Here is a 22,446-nt window from a genome sequence, read left to right on the forward strand (position 1 = left end):
TGTATCAGTTCTGCAGAGCATTTAGCATGATGTTGGGACTTTCAAAGAAACCCTTTTTTATATTGTCCCTTTGGAATTAAGTTCTTTAATTGTATTGATGTTCTTATGGAGAAACCAGAAACCCTCCCTTTAGAGGCCTGTTTAGCAAGGTCATTCTGCATTTCACAGAGTCAAGGCCCTAATTTAAAAGGTCACAAATGTCAACATGACAGCCTCCTTCCATTGTTTACAGGGAAACTAAAGATAACACCTCAGCGCGACTTGAGCAAGCCTCTGCAGCTCTACTAGCCCCCACCCTCTGCTCATTCTGAGGCTGACAAAGGCAAAAGGTCTTCCTAATTCCTCCTAACCTGCAATAATTCACTCTATTTTGAAAAATAATGTCTCCTTTTTAGGCGCTAAAAAATGATCTCTGTTTCCAGATTATTAAACAATATTTACTGTGAATAATTCACAGAACCTAATAACACACATACCAGTTTTAGAACAAATGCCTGTTGCAATGGTACTTATTTCATCAACCTTAAATGAATCTCACTGGGCCATTTAAAAGCAAACCCCAAATGAGGACAGCCTGCAAATTTGTATTATACCTAAATGTATGCATTCACTGAAGCCTAAAAGCACTTTAAAGCTATTATAAATGGCAAAAAATACCCAAATTCGACTTTGATATTTGGGGCACTTAAAAATAAATATCCTATAAGTATGTTACATATAAATCATCCTCAGAATGTTCTTTACACATTACAGATATTAGACATATCTCATGTAAATCCTTAGAAAAATGAGTTTTTATGCCTGCGCTAAGTGAGATGTCATATGCTAATGTCCTCATTATACAGTGCAACACAGCTCAAATTAAATTATAATGCTAGGAGGTCACAGTATGAGCATTAAGCTTCATGAATAGTAAAAAACGAATTTTGTAGCACTTATTTTTAATAATATTTTTCATAATTTAATAATTATTTTTAATAGACCCAATCATTTTTGATAATACCACATATAAAAGCAAGCTGCATCCCTTATTTCAGACATAAACAGAAAGGGGTGAAACACTCAGCACACAAAATACGGTGCGCTTTAGCCATGCATTTCATAAATAGCGCCAACGCTATTCACTTACAGAAATGGCACTAATGGGAAAACCACATAGACATTTAAACACACATTTAACCCACAAACCAATACTCAGAACAAAAACAAAGGACAGCCCACAGACTGTACTTAAACCAAACCATTTGTAAATACTAGTTGTAAGTCATATTTACAAGAAACGCTTCTCAATTGTGTTTCAAAAGACGGCAAAAACAGCCCAACAGACTGATGTATGTCCAAGAAGCGAAAATACACTCAATTCACTAGCTTTGGCTAGCAGAACACCAACAAATCGCTCTGCATATCTTCCTTCATAACATTGCGCAGAACAAAGGATCCTTATATGTATTATGTCATATTTTAATTCCCTGGGGATACAAAATCACCAAGGAAGAAATATGTTTGTAAATCTAAACCTATTTAGATATTCCCTCTAGGGAAGCCGGCTAATTTACTTCACATCACACTCTGGTACCTTCCAAATAAAGCAACACATTCTCATTTGAGCTTTGAAACAGGCATGCCAAAAATATTGCAGAATATACAATATTATAATCAAAGTAGTGCTTAAGGTACTTGTCGTATGTGCACCGTTCAACTAAACCAAATAGAAAAAATCTCCTCATTACCTGTCTACAGAAATTGCAATTTGCATATACAAACCTATACAAATCCAAAAGTTGGCCAACACAAATTCCAAAGTTCCAAAGTTACAGTCCTAAATTTGCTAAGACCAGGCATCTTATAGCTCACTAATCTAGCTTCAAACTTCAAGGGGTTATCAAAAACGATATACTCGCAAATATACGAGCCCCTCAGCTTTGGTAATTGCAATAACCAAATCAAAACCAAGAAACCAACCCCTCGGCTTTGGTAATTGCAATAACCAAATCAAAACCAAGAAACCAAACAAAGTCGTGGGAGCGACCCACTTGTACTTCTTATTTTTACTAATCAAAAGGTTATCCAAATTCTAACTGTCAAGTTCTACATGACCTAACGGTCTTTTTTAGAATACTCACGCCAAAAAGGTTCTCAGTCAGGAGGGACATCATGTGGAGGATCAAAATCAGGAAGAGCAGAAATATACTGGGCTGCAAAGACGAAGAATCTCCAGAATTCCTGTGCACAGAGTAGTAGAGTCCCGTCCTGTCCTCCTCAGTAGATTTCAGTCTTCTGACAAGATCACTCCCACAGAAAGTCACTTCTCTGATGAAGCCCGAATACTTACTAATAGAAAAAAGAACTTGGCACAGAAGCTGAAATATGAAAAGACATCTTTATTAAACTTAAATAAGTGAGGCTACGTCACCCAGAAGCCTTAGCAACTGAATGAGGCAGTCTGAGGAGTACAGAGAACAGAGGCCTTATATATGCTCAGGATTACAAAACTAAGCATAAAAGTAAGGGGCAGTCCTTGCTTTTGCAAGCATGCAAAATATTGAACACACCCAACATTCTTCTTTAGACAAGCCGGACAATCCCATAATAAAAAGGACCACAACCCATATCGTAAATAGACCATAAAAGAAGAAACAGAAACAGATAGAAGTAGGATAAGGCATGTTTGTGTGCAGTAAAACTTTATGATGTCCTGTGCTCTGATCCTTAATCTTGATCGGCTAAAGGGCAGGAACTGGTTTAACAAGGTCGGCTTCAGGCAACAGGGTCAGTTCACTCAGGTCAAACAGGAGTCAGCACGAACTCGAGCTAAGGTGTACATGTCCTTAAAAGACTAGTTCAGCCACAATCATCGGCCTATGTGAGGGCAACCACAAAATGGCTGCCATACACAAAATGGAACCCACGGGTTCAGAATTCACAGAACCTCAGTGCTGTTTTAACAGGTGGGCTGTTTCCGAGGCTACGTCCACTCTTGCACAGAGACCTGTTTGAAGGGACCCAGGAGTGGCTCTTGGGTGACTCTGATAGAAGGGAGGGGAGTTACCTGCTGAAGTAGAGTGTTAATCAGAGGGAGGGTGCAGATGAGAGGCAGCAAGGCGAGTAGGTCTACCTGAGGCACCCTCTTGCCTCCTCCATCACAGCTCTTCATTTTAACACTCGCTCATCTATGGAGTCATCCATCCCATCCTAGAGTTCCCGTCACTGCTCCTCCATTATTCAACTACCTTTTCATCATTCCCCATACACCATTATATCTGATTTTAACATTACTCATTCATCTATTCATTCAGTCCTGCATCTCTCTGTATTCATCCACCGATGAAAGCACCCCCACACCCCTCCCTCTCCAAACCTCTATATCCGTCCCCATGCCCCTCCCTTGCCAAACCTCTGTATCCACCCCACAGTGGTGGATGAGCTGCTGCTAATGAATGTGCACTGAGAGAGCCCACGGAGGCTCCTCTGCTGCATGGTCAACTGTTCCCTCAGCTCCAAGTGGGGCAGGAAAGTTAGGTCTGGCAAGTGGGAGCCTTTCAGATTCATGGGGGAATTCCCCACCAAGCACAAAACGAGTATCTGAGTGGCGCTGTGTCACCTCCTGCCATCAGAGGGGATTTAGCTTGACTGCAAGAAATGCACATTTTCAGCAATTACGTTCTGACTTATTCTGCTAATGAGCAAGTATCCTGATGACAGTGCTGCCGTTCTTGTATGATGCAGTTCGTACCACCATTAAGGACAAATGTAAGCCCCTGAAGTGACATATACACTTATTCAGCGCTCTTCAGATATACCTACTCATGTGACAATGTCTTTCCCTATCCTGACCCCACAGCGCCCAAATCAGTCACACAAATCTGAAGCTTCTTGTTGCTTTTGAACTATGTGGCAGGTATAACAAGAGTTTGGTAACAATCATGCAACTACAATGTGAACTGACAAATTCTATGGTGTTTACCTATATGAGGATGATTGAGCATCAACGTGCATTTGACAAAATGTGGAACTTTATCTCTAAGCACACCACTCTATCTAGCATATTATGTCCCCCAATGCACATCAAAACTGCTCATCATTGGCCTGATGAGTTTGGTTACCATCTTGACTCAGACATCAGACACTCATGAAAAAGCATGTATCCTTATTGTGATTAGATAAACAGTGTAATGTGATGTAATGATGCAAAGTGCGTGAGCACTAAATCCACAAAGCAGCATGTGTTCCAATTTCAAAATATAAATTGGTGTTCCTGATTTCAGTGGTTCTGTTTGCTCGTGAATTCTGCAAGTGTTTCTTGTGTTTTATTAGGTTGCATTGATTGCGCTGCAGGCACATCTCCTTAGTTCACCTTTCCAATGTAGTTTGTAGGACATTTGCAAATATGATGTTAATTTTTAATATTTTAGAGTAAAGCATATTTGATAACAGTTATTTTAAACATGAAAGGAAAAGTGGGTGTTTAGATAGTTAAATCTCGGACATCACGTCACCTGCGCTGGCAAGGTGGGAAACATAACTTGTGATGCAGGACATAATGGCACGGTGTCTGATCTGTCTAGGGACTGCGTAGAATCCACTGATCAGAAAGTCACTGGAAAAAAACTGGTTTGCCTGCGTCAGGTACAATTGCAGTGACCGTTATCGTATGTCCAGCAGTTCATTGCAGTTTTAAACCCCCCTAGAAGAATAATGTCCCGTAATATATATATTTTTTTAAGGAAAATATATTAGTTTGTTTGAGCCTTCAGAAGAATCAAATGTAAAGTATGCTGCAAAAAAACCTACTGATCGTATTAGTCACATTTTTTCTAAACTCAGTTATGTGTTCAGACAGCTGTTTGGCCAGGTTGTTGACAAGCACTGACATCTAAAGGAACCAGTTAAGGTGAAGCATACTTGAACAATGTGAAGCAAAAGAACAAGCTCTTCTGGGCTGATACCGAATAGCACAGCCGAACAGAAGCAAAATCCTGCAAAGCAGCAAATTTCATTAAAAAAATGCAAATCGTGAGAGGATTTTCTCCCAGAGACAGAAACGGCCTGATTCATCAAGCTTAATTGCACTCGCAAAGGGCCAGATTCTCAGAATCTGGCCCTTTGCGAGTGCAAATTTTGCATTTGAGATTCATCATCCCAAATGCAAAAATCGCTATTAAAGAATTCGCACATTTGCGAGGAATTGCATTTAAGGAATCTCTATTTGAGATTCCTTAAATGCAATTCATGAACCATTTTAAAAATGCGAAATCGCAATTTTGGGCCGCTATTTACCGCGAGGTCAAACCTCGTGGTAAATAGCGAAAACTTAGAAAAATGCATTTAAATGCATTTTTATAAGTTGCATGTTACACACACACATGTCCTTTGGACATGTGTGTGCACAACATCAGTGCAAATTCACATTTCAGGGGTGCTACAGGGTGTCCTTTGGACACCCCTGCACCCTTGAAATCGCATCCTTATTTGCGATTAATCGCAAATAAAGAACATGTAGGAATCGCAATATTTTTTGCAATTCCTACATGAATACCGTTTTGCAAGTCCTTAATAGCGATTCCTTATGAATCACTATTAAAGACTCGCAAAACGGGTCTTTGATGAATCAGGCTGAAAGTCTATTAGTGCAACAATAGGCAGCGGTACAGCTATGATTACATTAGGACAATCACCAGTGATGTCTGCGTGAGGATTTTGACGCAGGATGTGATCTGACACTGGCTATGTGAAATATTATGTGACTATCAACACAACCTGCAAACACCATGAAAATATGCTGCACGGAAAGGAGTCCAGGCAGTAGATAGATAGTAAGTGTGTCTTCCTAAGGCGTCTTCCAGCTTCCTCAAATTTGCTTGAAAATGCACCATTTATCCACTCTTTTTTCAAAATTTTCTCTGGGGGAGAACCCACCTGAACTGCCCGTATATTGTTCGGGCTCACTCGCTGCACTTGCTCGCCGCAGTGCAGTACGGCAGCAAGTTTACGCCTCACTACTTTCAGATTTCACCATCCTTCACTGTGTGCAGGCTCTCTCCATCACGAGACAGACACAAATCGTGCAGCAGCAGAGCAAGCTCTGCTTCCTCACAGAACAGGTACAGAATGAAGGTAGTAAAGCAAGCTACCCTTTCACACATAAGGCATTCTTCCATTCCTCCAAGAACAGATCAAGCAAGGGAGTCTACTACAAGCTTTCATCGCTCACAGAATATGTATACTTAAGACATAATTTACATTGTAGTGTAAATCTCTAGAGCAGTGCTTAACTCATTGAGCTGAATATATATGTGGATGAGTGAGTGAATATGCAAGCTTTGACACCATTCTCACTTGGGTGACATTCCATGTCAGCATCCTAAAAGTCCTGCTGCTGTCCCTCAGAAACCTGCTGTTGTGTTGCTTCTTTGGTTTTCCATTTACTGAGAAGTAGCCATTACCTGGCAGGTCATTGCTATTTTGAGCAGCCAGCCACAGTTTAAGGGCCTTATTTATGAAGGCCTGCGACACTTTTACCCCACTGTTGCATCATAGTCTGTGACGCTGCAGCGGCATAAATAATGTGCCACATTGTACCATATTTTAAAAGTGACGCATCTAAGCAGACGCCTCACTTTGTAGAGGCCTGTGCTACATTATACTTGTGTCAGGTATAATGTATGCAAGGTGGGCATTCCCTGACAAAGAAGGGTCATAGAAGTGGCGCAGTGAAGTCTGTGAGATTTCACTGCGCTACTTGTAGGACGCTACTGCGTCAACATCTTATGCCTGCTTCACAGCAGGCGTAAGACTCATGCAGGCCCTTTCACATTGCTGAAGTTGCATCTGCTTTCGTAAACACCCCAGCAGTGCATCACTTTTGCACCTACAAATAAGTCAGTAATACTGGAGCACCGTACATTAAATACGGCGCATCCGTGGTGTTGCAAAGAGGGCGCAGTGAAAACTGTTGCATCGCTGTTTTCACTCAGTGATGTGCCAGTTTTCATAAATGAGGCCCTAAAAAACTTTTCTCTATACAGGCACACAGTTGCCGAGCCCTTTAAAAAGGTTTATAAATTGCATGCAGCAGGCACTTGTTCAATCACAGCCTTGGTGCTGTACCTGTTCAAAATGTTGAGAGCCACCTGTCCTCCTGTTGCTAGAAACCTGACTCCAATAACACTGTGGTGATGGAAGATGAATCTCATATGAAAGGACAACTGATTTAGAGAGATTGGACTTTAGGGAGATTTTTGTACAAATTAAAGCTTCTGAACGGATTGTAGAGCGTGGGAAAAGAATCGACGCTGCATCAACTCAAACAACCTTCCAAGGTCACTGGCTTGATGGAAAACCTGATAATAATCCTATGGGCAAATGTATACATTTATGGCATGCATCAAGCATTTAATACTATAATGACTACTACGCCCATAAAGGCACCCACACTGTACTGCCACAATTCTGTTCAGTATACATCAGTAGCGGCCGGCATGGCTCGTGGGTGGGGGGAGGATGTGGAGAGGTTGCGAGGGGTCTCAATTGCAGCAGGAAGGAAGAAAAATAAACAAATCACTTACCTTGCCGCCGCTGGGTCCGTATCTGCCCCTTATTTCCTGCTTCTGACACAGGAACAGGAAACAGGCCTCCAGGCTCCCTCCCCTAAGCAGCGTTGTGATTGGTCTGAGCGCAGTGACACGGCCCTCAGCCAGGGGCTGGAGGGGTGGGCATATTCTTCATGCAGGATGTAATGCAACCTTCATGCAGAAGGGTAAAGTACGCATGACTTGTTTGGGCGGCCTGAGAGCCGACTGAGCAGTCATTGTGCACTTAGGAGTGAGCAAACCACACCTCCACTCTCCTGCTTACAGAGCCACCGCCCAACCGCCCTCAAAGCAGCACAAAACACATAAAAATGTAATAACTGAAAGTTATTATCATTTTATGTTTTTTCTTCTCACACAGCTTGAAAGCAGTGGGACGACGATCCTCCACCATAGCAGATGAGCCACCACCGCACATGCCATTAGTATCAGGATACTGTATATCCCAACCCCACGGTAACAAAACCCAGAAATGACTTTTTAACTGGCCTGAGGCCAGTGTAATATGCAGAATCCCACCTCCCTCTCCACCTGCATTGATTATGTCTAGGCAACATTTTAATTGCTATGTAGAAATTTGCATATCTTCTAAATTTTGTGTTACACTAACGGCCAGATTAATGAAACGAAAATCGGCTCGCAAAGGGCCAGATTCTGAGAATCTGGCCCTTTGCGAGCGCAATTTTTGCATTTGGGATTCATCATCCCAAATGCAAAAATCGCTATTAAAGAATTCGCATTTTTGCGAGGAATAGCATTTAAGGAATCTCTATTTGAGATTCCTTAAATGCAATTCAAGAAACATTTAAAAATTGCGATTTCGCAATTTTGGGTCGCTATTTACCGCGAAGTCAAACCTCGTGGTAAATAGCGGAAACTTAAGTGCATTTTTCTAAGTTGTATGTTACATGTGTGTATGTAACACCAGCGTCCAATATCATTTCAGGGGTGCAGCAGGGTGTCCTTTGGGCACCCCTGCACCCTTGAAATCGCAAAATCAAAATGCGAATCGCTAATAGCGATTCACACATTGATATTTCTTCCCATTCATTCCTATGGGCCTTTAGGCCCATAGGGGTGAATGGGGAGTTATTCCTTATTTGCGATTAGCAGTTAGCTAATCGCAAATAAGGAAGCTGTAGGACTCGCAAAAAAAACTGAGATTTGTACATGAATCCCCTTTTGCGAGTCTGTAATAGCGATTCCTTAATAATCGCTATTACAGACTCGCAAAAGGGGACTTTGATGAATCTAGGGGTTAATTCGCAAAAGTTCCTGAAATGTCACACTACCCAAATGTTGCAAAGTTTTTCACTTTTTTGAGCAACGTGCACCCTTGAATTGTGGAAAAGTAAATTTTGCCATGTTATATGTGCCTACGTGTTCCCCATCTTATATTATATGTGCATGATCGATATGCATGTATCCCCCTATGATCGATTAAAGACGCAATTATAGTTGTGTCCAACTCTAGTATGCCAGTTTCCAGTCTTCGTGAAAACAACGAATATTAGGCCTATGTAAACCTATGTTGCCACGTTTTACAGTGTGCACGTTAATCCATTGAATTGTCCCCGTTTCTAGGCCTCAAAAGGGCCCAGACGCCAGATTCAGCTCCTGTCTCCTGAACCCTCTCCGAGGAGTGATACAGCCCCCACCTTTATCCCTGACCCTTCACTTATTTCCTGCCTCACAGTGCCCGGCCCGGCCTGGCTCTGCCTGCCTGTCTGCCAAGAGTATGTTATGCTTCTAGTTATCAGTCCAGCCCTCCTTCTCTGCATTCCTAAGCTACTGAATCGCATCAATAGTTTCAGCCATAGTCTAGTCTTCCTGTCTCCATGTAAGAGAAATACTGTACTAATATTCATAGAATATTCCTCGCACACGAAATACATGTAGAATAATGCATGCACCAGTCTTAGCGTCAAGTAGCTTTTGCCCTGATAACTTTTGGATTCTATCAACATGTTCTCCAAACACCAGATACCAGATATGCCTTAGGTACATGTCGCTCTGACACTCCAGACTTTAGTCTCCTCTTCTAGCACAGAAGTCATAGCCCCAGTTCTCCCTGGTAACACGTCATTGCCCGTTTGCACGCACCACTAGGTTAAAGGTCCCGGCTGCTCAGGTAGCCCCCTCCATGTTTCCGCCCCTTTTATGACACTTCTGTTACGTTTACATCACATGTCTATGTATACGCCCTGTACACGCCTCTTGTTACACCTACTTTATGCCTTATCTTTCGCGACTGCTAATAGTCACGCCTACTGCTACGCCTACTGTATTGAATGTAATGCAATTGCTATGATATATATATCATGTACTGTTAATGTGATGTCCCCATTATAGCGATCCTGCTCATCCCATTCCTGCCCCCGGCAGCTGCCATCCTATTCCCATGCAGGCTGTCCTGTTCCTGTCCTTTATGCCTGATTAAAGCCTGTAGACTCAAGATACCTCGAATCCTGTCTCTTATTTATTGAGCTATCTGTTTATATGAGTATCCTGAAAAATAGAACCGGTAATTAATTATTTATTTACCACATAATGGCGCCCGAATAGGGACTTGCCCTTTCCCCACGCGCCAGCGAAGCCACGCAGGCCCCCTGACCCTCTGCAGCCGTGACGGAACCATACCGTGCACGTGCAGATATTTCTGCTTCAAGTATCCCTCAGGCCCACGGAGGAGACGGAGGTTGCGGTCCAGCATCCAGACGAGGCGGTGTGGAACGCGGCGAGTCCCGACCAGAGCCCAAGCCGAGAGTACAAGGTCCGAGGTATCCGGAGGCCCACCTGTAACTGAAGTCCGAAGTTCGTAGTCCGTCGTCGTAGCAGTCCAGTCCAGTCCGAGGCCTTCCGTTCTTGCTGCCCGGTGAGTACCGTTGCTGGGGTAGTATCTAGACAGGGTCAATTAATTTGTCTCTGGTCCGTGGGTTTGGGTACACAGATCCAACACGAAGTGTCCATCTAGGTGGATGCGGGTCCTGACGTGTCTCTTTATGGGACCGGTATGTTTCGTACTGTTTCAGCAATGCATCTAGTAATTCTAGTAAGTTCCGTTCTCGAGAAATTCATGTGTTTCTGTTCTCAGTATTCCAGGTAATAGTCTGTCCGAACTGTTATTTTAAATGTTATTTCAATGTGTTTTCAATGTTGTGGTATGAGTGATTTGTTCTTCCAGTTATCATTGTGTTTATCGTGTATTGTATTGTGTCCAGATTCAAGGTTTACAGAATGCCTCTATTCTCCAAATTACGTCAGTTAAAAACCAGAAAAGGGCTGCTCGAGGAAGCAGTCCCTGTCCCTCCTAGGGACAGTCCAGGACATTTTATGTATCACAAGCATGGCTTAAGTGCTATAATATATCTAGACTTATGGTCTGATTATACCAGACATCTCGAAGAAAAATATAGATGGCCTGTATCAGGCACATGGGATGCCGAGTGCATCATGCGAGTAGAAGAAGCATTATGGAAAAAGAAAGCCAGACAGTCACAGAAAGATGCCATCGAGTTATGGCGCAAAGAATCCCATAGAAGAACAGAAAAAGAAATCAGAAAAACAGAATTAAGTAGGGAATCTTCAGGAAAAGCCCAAGAAAGGGAGTTAATCGAAGTAGGTGAACGAGTTAAAGCAGAACAGTCAGACAGACAGAGAAATGCCCTTATTAAGGGTATGTATCCTCTTCTTGCCGAGGGCTTGCCAAAAGCAACCCCGGAAGCACCATGTAATTTACCGCCACCATTAGTTCCGATTAAGCTACGTCATAAACCGACTGCAGCTGATATTTTTCTCTCGTCCTATTTGGACGACACAGTCCCAGAATATGCAAATCCTGTTCCGCCAGCTCCTGTAAATAATGTAATTCCTGTTCCTCCAGCCACCGGGGCACCTGTTGCAGTACCTGTCACGGTACCCCCGGTCCAGCCTACAGTACATGTACCCACTACATCAGTCACTCTGCCAGCACGTACAATACCCGTCAACGATTCTAGTCTAGGGGCCACGGGGGGAAGTCCTCCTGGAACCCCGCCTCAACACAGACGTATGACGATACTTGAGTTACATGAACGAGCGTTACAGCGTTCGCCAAAAATTCAGACATTTGCAGATATCAAGCGAGCACTTACTGAATGTCGTTATGATCCAGTTCCAGGCGATGGCCACATGGTCATATATTCATTACGTTTAAGACGGGTGACCGATTATTTGGACACCCTGCCCGATATGAAAGGTTATCTAGACAGAATATATCGTTTTATCCGTACAGGAGTAGATCCAGAAAGTATTGGCGACGCCATGGTCCAAAGAAAAGTCGAGATTCAGCTCATGCTTTTAAAATTCCTAATTAATTGTTTAATAAGGGAACAAGACTATCCAGATAAAGATCCGGAAGAAATGAAAGTCCTGACCAGGTGGAGTGACCACATAGCCGAGGGAAAACACAAGACACAGAACAGTATAGAGAGTATGTACAAGAAAATAAGAAAAGAAATTGTAAGTATACACGAGAAAGAAAGAGTAAGTAGAGCAACCGAGAAAGAGAATGACTCTTCTACGGAAGAGGTAGACGACGAGAATCCCTCCAGAATAGCGTATGTAGGTAGAACTAGACTTCCCGACCGACATTCACGCCTAGATCACAAGAAAGTTTTTCCCTCTCCAGCAGCAGAACAAGGTTCTCTAGAACAAGTATTCCAGGCTACAGATAAAATCCTGAAATCACGAATAGGCTATAGTGAGCTTAGTACAATGCATGAACAAGAACTAGCCCGATCAGCAGTCCGATGGACTACTGATTCTACCACTTTTCCAGACGAAATAGTGGCACAAATGTTTCTGAAATTGCCCCCAGCCGAGCAGCGACTGGTGGGTATGTATATGATCCAGCACCTCATTACACTGTATGAGGGACAGCATTCTGATCCAGGTCCGTTACATGATGTTTTGAACGAGTTACTCCAGTATAGATGGAGAGGTCTAGGTACCGATTTGATTAGTATCATTCTAGAACAGCGCCACAAATACCGAACGTTTCTGAATCCGCATTTTGTTCACGTCTCACCCCCAGAAAGTAAATCATTCTACATAGATAGACAGAATCCGTTACGAGAAGTACACCCAGTTAGGACAGCGGGTGGTGATCTAGAAAGAGTATTTGTTTACACCCCTATCACAAAGATGGAACTCTTAGAGATGAAGAAATTAATTCCCTGTCACGACAAAGATCCAGCAGGGTTCCATCGAGAATTAAAAGACATGCTCCGTATGGGAGAATACACGTATCCTGATATCATTAAAATGTTAAAGGTCCTGTTGCCTGCGGGCATATATGAAAAACTCAAAGAAAAAGAATGGGAGGTGGGAGAGAAAAAGATAGATTGGACAGCTTTAGAAGCTGAAGATAATACACGAGTACCAGGTACCGGTCTTGGGGATAAAGCTAAAGATTTGCCCGAGTTATTGATACAAGTTTTGCCAAGATTACTAGCCACGAAAAAGGAAGACTGGGATGCCATCTCAGCCTGTAAACAGAAACAAGACGAAGATACCAGTGAATATTATTCTAGATTTGAGAAATGTTTTATTATTAACAGTGGTCTGAGAACGAGTAGTGAATCATACCCTCATCTTTTTGTTACCAAACTAGTAGAGAATTCAAGTCCACAAGTTAAAAATCGAGTACTGAAAGTCGAAAGTACCTGGCAAGCTAATACTCCGTCACAGATGTTACAAATGGTCCAGTACCACCAGAACAGAATCAGGGAAGAGCAAGAACACGAAAGGAGACGTATGAAAGACACGAAAATGAAAGTATTAGTTGCACAATCTGTTCCCCAAGACAGTCAGAAGAGGGGTCCGAATCAAGCCAGTCATCCTGCAGCTCCTGTTAAAGGGACATGCAATTACTGTAAACAGCCAGGTCATTTTATAAACGAGTGTGCAGTTCTGAAACACAACATAGCTACTGGTAAGACTAAAGAAAGACCACGTCCGCCTAGACAAGAACAAGTTTCACAGACTTCTCAGCCACCACAGAATGCACAACAGACAGTTACAGTACCGCAGCCTATAGCTGCAACACAGCACGTTACACAGCAAATGTACCAGTATGCACAGTCTGAGTATCCAGATTATCAGCAGTATTTATGAAACAGCCTAGAGAGGGAGGTAGGCTTGCCTCTCATCGAGATACCTGTAGATCAAGAGGGTCCCTATGTACACAGTCAAGTATTAGGGAAAGACAGAAAGTTTTTGATTGATACAGGGGCAAGTAGGACTACCATCAGTCATGACGAGGTTCCAGGGGCTCCGCTCTCAGGCTCTAGAAATGTTTCCCTTGGATTTTCAGGAAAGCCAATTGTTAATGAAATATCGAAACCAGTTTCTCTAGAAGTTGGTCCATTGTCCCGAACTACTGATTTGTTACTTACGAAGTCATGTCCAGAAAATTTGTTAGGCATTAAGACATTGAAAGAGTTAGGAGCAGTTATATGCTGCTCCCCAGAAGGAGTGCGATTGTTCCTTAGAGACTTTAAAGGTCATTATGTATTACGTGATTTTGATCCAAGATTATTGAATGTACCACAGCATTTATGGGCGCAAGGTCCAACTGATGTAGGTTGTATGCAGATCACACCCCATCGTGTGACTCTGAAGCAAGGTATAGTTTTGCCACGAATCAGACAGTACAGATTGCCACCTGAGGCTGTAGCAGCCTTATCCAAAATTATTGACGAACTTATTGCTCAAGGAGTGGTTGTAGAAACTGACTCCAATGTATGTAATTCTCCTATCATTCCAGTCATGAAACGTACTGATCCAAATGCACCTCCAGTATATCGATTAGTGATTGACCTTCGAGAACTTAATAAATGTATTATTCCTCAGTACCCAGTAGTCCCAGATATTTCATCCCTATTGACAGCTATTGATTCTGAAGCTACGTTCTTTACAGTCATCGATCTCAAGAACGCATTTTTCAGTGTTCCCATTCATCCAGACAGCCAGTACCTTTTCGGTTTTTGTTTAAATGGAAGGAGCTATAAATTTACACGAGCTCCTCAAGGTTTCACAGAAAGTCCTAGCATTTACAGTCAAGCACTTAAGAGACAACTAGACAATATTCACATGCCAACTGACACTGCCCTGCTCCAGTATGTCGATGATCTACTGATCACAGCCCGTTCTGAACGTGACTGCGAACGTGCGTCACTTAAAGTCCTGTATTTTCTGGCCAAGATGGGGCACAAGGTGTCCCCTTCCAAATTACAATTCTGTGTCCAGCAAGTGGTCTACTTAGGACACTTACTGTCCAAGAGGGGTAGGCAGTTGACACCTGACCGTATCCAGTTAATAGCGAGTCTTCCACAGCCCAAGACCCAGAAGGAGGTACGAGCTTTTATTGGCCTCACTTCTTACTGCAGACAATGGATTCCTCAGTATGCATTTCTAGCCAAGCCACTGATACAGTTAACGACACAGGAGGCAGCCGTATCGACTGTCCTCCCTTGGACCCAGGAACATACACTTGTCTTTAATGAGTTAAAGAAAGCCTTATGTCAAGCACCTGTTCTAGCAACACCGAACTACAGTAAGCCTTTTACACTTTTTGTTACTGAACGCGAAGGTACTGCATTATCTGTTCTCACACAAGATCAAGCAGGACAATACAAGCCCTGTGCTTATTTTTCGAGCACATTAGATCCAGTGGCCCAGGCTTTACCTGCGTGCCTCAAGTCAGTTGCAGCCACAGCACTAGCTATCAGACAAAGTGATTCCATAGTGTTAGGACATTCCCTGACAGTACAAGTCCCACACTCCGTGGAAGTTCTTTTAAACCGAACACAGACTCAGCACTTGACAATTGCACGTTTAACAGGTTATGAACTGACACTGTTCCAGCCACACATAGAAATCAGACGCTGCAACATTCTGAATCCTGCTACACTGTTACCGTCAGTTACTTCAAATCCTGCCACACATGACTGTGTGGAAGTTGTTAACACCATGACTAAGCCAAGACAAGACCTGACAGATATTGCATTACCTGATCCTGACCTGACACTTTATGTGGATGGTTCATGTATGAGAACAAGTACAGGAGAAATAGTAGCCGCGTATGCAGTGACTACTGAAACTGAAGTTATAGAAACACATCGTATTGACACCCTGTCTGCTCAAGCAGCAGAGCTAGTCGCTCTGACCCAAGCCTGCATACGTGCCAAGAACCTGAAAGTAAACATATACACAGATTCACGTTATGCATTCGGAGTCGTACACGACTTTGGAGTGCTCTGGCAAGAGAGAGGTTTCATGACTTCTCATGGAACCAAGATTCAGCATGGTCTCCTCATTCAAGCTTTGTTAGATGCAATACATTTACCGACAGCTATCGCTATCATGAAGTGCAAAGCACATACGAAAGTCATTGACATCATTTCCCAAGGTAACGATCTAGCCGATCGAACAGCTAAGCTTACAGCTCAGACTCCAGACGTTCCAGTTAACACAACACTGACACACACTCCAGATCAGACTACTTGTATGACTGTTAAGGACCCTACACAAGATGTCATAGACATACAGTTACATGCTACTCCCGAAGAAATCAAGAAATGGTCCGAACAAGGAGGGGTCCAGACAGATCAGGGATGGTTGACGAAGGGAAAAGCCACATGGTTTCTCCCCGACTCTATGGTTCAAGTCATTATTAATACCGCACATAGTCCAGCACATCTAGGAGAAAAAGCTATGCTAGACAGTATCCAGAACCTCTGGTTCAACAAGCACTTACGAGCTGCAGCCAAACAGAAAGTCCGTACCTGTATGATATGTTGTCAGTTCAATCCAGGTAAAAGTGTCCCGGTGGAACAAGGTGGATTCCAACCTCCTGACCACCCTTTTGAAGTCCTCCAGATGGATTATATTCAGATGGAGCGATGTCGAGGTTTCAAGTATGTCCTCGTAGTTGTATGCGCTCTGTCCAGGTGGACAGAAGCATATCCAGTCCCAGATTACACAGCTGCGACCACTGCCAGGCAGTTGGTTCGTGAATTCTTTCCCCGCTATGGATTACCTAGGGTCGTGTATTCAGATAACGGCCAGCCATTCTCATCCGAGTTAATGAAACATGTGCCCCTTCTGTTAGGGTACCAGTGGAAGTTCCATTGTGTGCACCATCCTGAAGCAGCCGGTCTCGTAGAGAGACATAACCAGACTCTGAAAATCCGCATTGCAAAAGTTTGTAAAGAAAAAGGTGTAGACTGGCTAGTAGCTTTGCCAGTTGCTCTATTTTACATGCGAATGGTTGCACATTCCAGATCAGGTCTGTCCCCGTATGAGGTCGTATTCGGCCGCCCCCCAAACATGTGGGGTACACCTAGACCCCGTAGTATTACAGATGTTTCCAGTAATATGCTGACAGATTACCTAGCTTCCTTGATGTCTGCCCTACACTCTTGTCGTTCACAGGTTGCCGCCGCATTTCCAGACAACACCGAGGTGAAACCGCATGAAGTCGTTCCCGGTGATCTCGTATTTGTCCGGAATTTTGATCGTTCAAGTCCGCTGGAGCCCCGCTGGAAGGAGCCCCGCATGATCTTACTAACAACAAGGACCGCAGTCAAGCTAGAGGGAAGAAAAGGATGGGTCCATCTGAGCCATATAAAGAAATTTCACGGACTTAAAGACTGCCCTATTCTCAAGGACTGCCCAGATACAGACTCTGAATTCAAGTCTCCCCTGTTAGAGAAAACTCCGCAGCAGGAGTATAAACAGAAACTCAGGTCTAGTAAAATAAGTCAGCCAGTTTAATAGTCTAAGTCCCTCTCGGGTGAAACGGTTAGACAGGTTCCTGACATGTATGAGATAGACCCCCACAGTGAGAGAGTTAGTCAAAACTCTAAAAGATGTATCATTATTCTATGTTTCTTATTATTTTTGAGTCTTATGGTTACCTGCACAAGTTATGCTTTACATTTATGTTTTCCAATTTCACATGTACGTATGTTTTCTAATACTACAGTAGAGCACACATTTAGTGATCTGCCTCCTCACGAGTTATCCTATCGTCTTGCCATGCGAAATAATACATTCATCCGAATGTTACACTATTCACACCAGACCAGCAATGCTACTAATTGTTGGGTGTGTGGTCGACTCCCCCCTTTTCAGACACCAAAGGGAGTTCTGCCACTTTTTCCTTATCAATTTTCATATAATGGTTCATGTGGAGCGTGGTCCACGTTAACGTCATCCTCAACTGATATGTCCTTCCTGAATAGAACATGTTTCCCAGACAAGCAAGGTCTCACCCATAGAACAGGGTTAGATCTAGAAAATGAAGTGTATGATCTAGGTAATTATTCCTCGAATTTTATGGTTCTGAATGTTCAGTCCGATACTACTCCAGATCTACCTGCTATTTCAGTACTACCAGTCAAAGGCGAATTATGTGTCAGAAAGAATGGTTCCGCACATGTAGGACATAGTGATTGTACTACTATGGTGGAGTATAGTGACAGTGGGAAATCTATTTTCAAAGCCTCAAGTCATTCTTATTTTGTTTGTGGTCAGACCGCATATGTTCGTCTACCCCTCGATTGGGATGGAACATGTTACATTGCCTTCCTACTGCCACCAGTTTTTCTAGCCCCATCCGATTATCATAGAAACACACATCTAGTACACATTAGACATAGAAGGGAGATCGAGTCCCCAATTGTCGATCAAACTGAAACTGCTTTAGAACAGTATACAGACTTCAATAGAGGTTTCTTCTTCTTTATAGGACCTATCCAGAATAGTAAGTTAATACGTAGGTTAACCAGAACCCTTGAAGCAGTAGTGAATGAGACTACTTCTGCTCTAGGTAATTTAACCAAAGAGCAATCTGCTATGAGATTTGTCGTGCTCCAAAATCGTCTCGTTCTTGACGTCATACTGGCCGATAGAGGAGGAGCATGTAGAGTCATCGGATCTAGTTGCTGCATTTTCATTCCTAATAACGCGCCGTCTGTTTATTCAGCTATAACCAGACTTCATAAAATTGCCCATCAGTTACACCAGAATCCAGGCACCTGGACATGGTCCGGTTGGCTCTGGAGTATAATTTCTGCCTGGGGATGGAAAATATTGTCATTCCTAGGTATTGCAGTAATGATCATATTCAGTTGCTGCCTCTGTTTACAATGTGGCCCTGCGATTTGCGGCATGTGTGCTACCTCTTGTATTCCTAGTCCTAGTCCTAAATCCCGTTCCAAGACAATTCGAGACGAGCAAATGATGCTATGTGAGATAATAGATGGTATCATGAATATAGATGTTTCCTGATGGAAACGTAGGGCACAAGGAGGGAATGTGGAAAAGTAAATTTTGCCATGTTATATGTGCCTACGTGTTCCCCATCTTATATTATATGTGCATGATCGATATGCATGTATCCCCCTATGATCGATTAAAGACGCAATTATAGTTGTGTCCAACTCTAGTATGCCAGTTTCCAGTCTTCGTGAAAACAACGAATATTAGGCCTATGTAAACCTATGTTGCCACGTTTTACAGTGTGCACGTTAATCCATTGAATTGTCCCCGTTTCTAGGCCTCAAAAGGGCCCGGACGCCAGATTCAGCTCCTGTCTCCTGAACCCTCTCCGAGGAGTGATACAGCCCCCACCTGCATCCCTGACCCTTCACTTATTTCCTGCCTCACAGTGCCCGGCCCGGCCTGGCTCTGCCTGCCTGTCTGCCAAGAGTATGTTATGCTTCTAGTTATCAGTCCAGCCCTCCTTCTCTGCATTCCTAAGCTACTGAATCGCATCAATAGTTTCAGCCATAGTCTAGCCTTCCTGTCTCCATGTAAGAGAAATACTGTACTAATATTCATAGAATATTCCTCGCACACGAAATACATGTAGAATAATGCATGCACCAGTCTTAGCGTCAAGTAGCTTTTGCCCTGATAACTTTTGGATTCTATCAACATGTTCTCCAAACACCAGATACCAGATATGCCTTAGGTACATGTCGCTCTGACACTCCAGACTTTAGTCTCCTCTTCTAGCACAGAAGTCATAGCCCCAGTTCTCCCTGGTAACACGTCATTGCCCGTTTGCGCGCACCACTAGGTTAAAGGTCCCGGCTGCTCAGGTAGCCCCCTCCATGTTTCCGCCCCTTTTATGACACTTCTGTTACGTTTACATCACATGTCTATGTATACGCCCTGTACACGCCTCTTGTTACACCTACTTTATGCCTTATCTTTCGCGACTGCTAATAGTCACGCCTACTGCTACGCCTACTGTATTGAATGTAATGCAATTGCTATGATATATATATCATGTACTGTTAATGTGATGTCCCCATTATAGCGATCCTGCTCATCCCATTCCTGCCCCCGGCAGCTGCCATCCTATTCCCATGCAGGCTGTCCTGTTCCTGTCCTTTATGCCTGATTAAAGCCTGTAGACTCAAGATACCTCGAATCCTGTCTCTTATTTATTGAGCTATCTGTTTATATGAGTATCCTGAAAAATAGAACCGGTAATTAATTATTTATTTACCACAGAATGAAAAAAAGTCACACCCTATACCACATTTCGTTCAAAAGCATAATTTCGGAAATACTTTGCTAGAAGTTTACAAAATGTCACCAAAGCATTCTCAATTTACATAACCATAGCTATGACGAATTGTGTTTATTTCGTGAACATACAAGGGCAGATTCTGCATAGTCCACGAGGTGGCGGAAGAGCATTGTAAGTCCATTGTCTCCCAGATTGAATGTTCGAATAATAAATGCTAACTTTTTTGTAAACAGTGCTTAACAAAATATGATCTGTTTCTAATTGCTCCATTATTTATTATTAATATCAGCTATTGTGAACTGAAGGAGAGGGAAGCAATTTAACTGGGCGAAGTGGAAAAGTTTGGTTTTGAGCTATGTATGCAGTGCTGGAAAGTAGGGGGTCTCTGCTCCAATAGCTATTTCTGGGCCGACGTTTAGGATCTGGCCGACTTAGGGAAACATACTGAATGTATAGTGGTGACTTTTTCCGACACGGGTCAAAATTCAGCCGAGCACGCAGATTGTTTGCTTTCCGTTTAGAAAAGCAACCTGCAGGTAGTGAGGGGGACTTTCGTATTTCACTTCCAGACAGGCCCAAAACAAAGAGTTGATTTAAATGACCATTAGCCCTAGTTTTATTCAAGTATCACCCTGGCAGGTAACCATCTAGAGTCCAGCACCCAGACACCAATGCAAGGTAAGGAAATAAAGGCACATAACTCTTCACTACATAAGTACTTTAAATAAACGATGACTTGTAGGCACATTTTTTACTTTGTTCAACCCCTGCCCCATGTAAGAAAAGTGCATGCAGGAAATGTATTTAATGTGTATGAGTAATTACACAAGTAATTAATTAAATGGCACCTACTATTCTTTATTGAATTCTTTTACAGCAAGACTCATCGCAGAGTAGGTGTTAGAGTGATTTACAATAATTTACATCACATCCAGAGAGACAATACATCATACGTGTGTAAATTACTACAGGAAATGTCACAAAAGACAATGAGGGCCATAAGGGGTAGGAATCGCATATCATCCATACTTGTAGACATTGTATGCTAAGAGTGAATGGTCGGGAGAAACACAAAGCCAGGAAATAAAACATAAATCAGTGATTGTGTTTGTCTGTACTAACAAGATTACTACCCAAGCAACCCTTCTTAGCAATCTTAAAATAACAACAGATTGAGAAAAAAATACAATAATGATCTAAATCCATGCCTTGCAGTTTGCATACTGGTAAATAGAAAACTGTGTTCTATTAGAAGGATTGCAACGTATGAACTGCAAGTAACAACGTGATTTCAGTGTCAAAAGCAATAGCCCACTTACCTGTGTACATAAAATACAAGTCTGTGATCTTCATGTAACACATGTGCTTTGCAGCAGGCACATTAACCGTCTGTGTTACGTTATAAGTCAAAACTGTAACTGGACAAAACGCAGAATTCTCTTACAATTTTGTGTTAACCATTGGAGATGTCTTACCGGTAATATAATCTCCTCAAAATTGCTCGCACACAAAGATCTGTATAGCAGATGTCTTAACCTTATAAGTTATTTTAAAATGCAACCACTTTCTGGCAAATTAAATAACCAAGAAGAGTTTTACTGTCACATATGTCCTTGTTGCTAATTTCTTTGCTGCAGATTATGTTTTTTAAATACTTTTATTAGTTGACTGTCAGACTCTGCTGTTCAAGCTCCGTCCCTGGAGACTCCACCCCATTTCCTCTACCACACCTTGACTCCCAATTAATGGGTTTCCAGACTATTGTTTTTCCGATTCCAACATTGTATGTATGTGAATTTGCCATGTCCTCACGATTTGCAAATTTGTATTTTTAATTATTGTTTAACCCCAACTTTTAGCACCTATCTAATGTTAGCTGAATTACAGTTTGTACGCGTGATTGCAGTAATCCTGGTATTATTATGTGCAAAGGGCTCAGTAGCGGTTGTATATCTGCAGGCCACACAGGAAGGTACCCCACTTGAAATGTCCAGTGACTGGAGTTAATTCCCACTTCAATGTGATGGAGGAATGGGAGCACAAGCCTTGACCAGATGGTCAAGAATGAGTTTATCTCTCTTGGAAGAAAACAATGGTTGTTCTAAACATCCGTCCAGAGAACTCAAGAGGGCTCTCTATGAATAACCCTCTTGGGTATATTGCTCCAGGCAGTGTCTTCAGTCAGGCTAACCTGCCAGTGCTGGAGTTTCTCTAGTTAGGTTTGAGTGAAGCATCCCTATTGCAGAAGCAGGCAGGTTTCCGCCCCTT

This window comes from Lissotriton helveticus, chromosome 3_1, assembly GCF_964261635.1.
Source record: "Lissotriton helveticus chromosome 3_1, aLisHel1.1, whole genome shotgun sequence".
Classification (NCBI taxonomy): domain Eukaryota; kingdom Metazoa; phylum Chordata; class Amphibia; order Caudata; family Salamandridae; genus Lissotriton; species Lissotriton helveticus.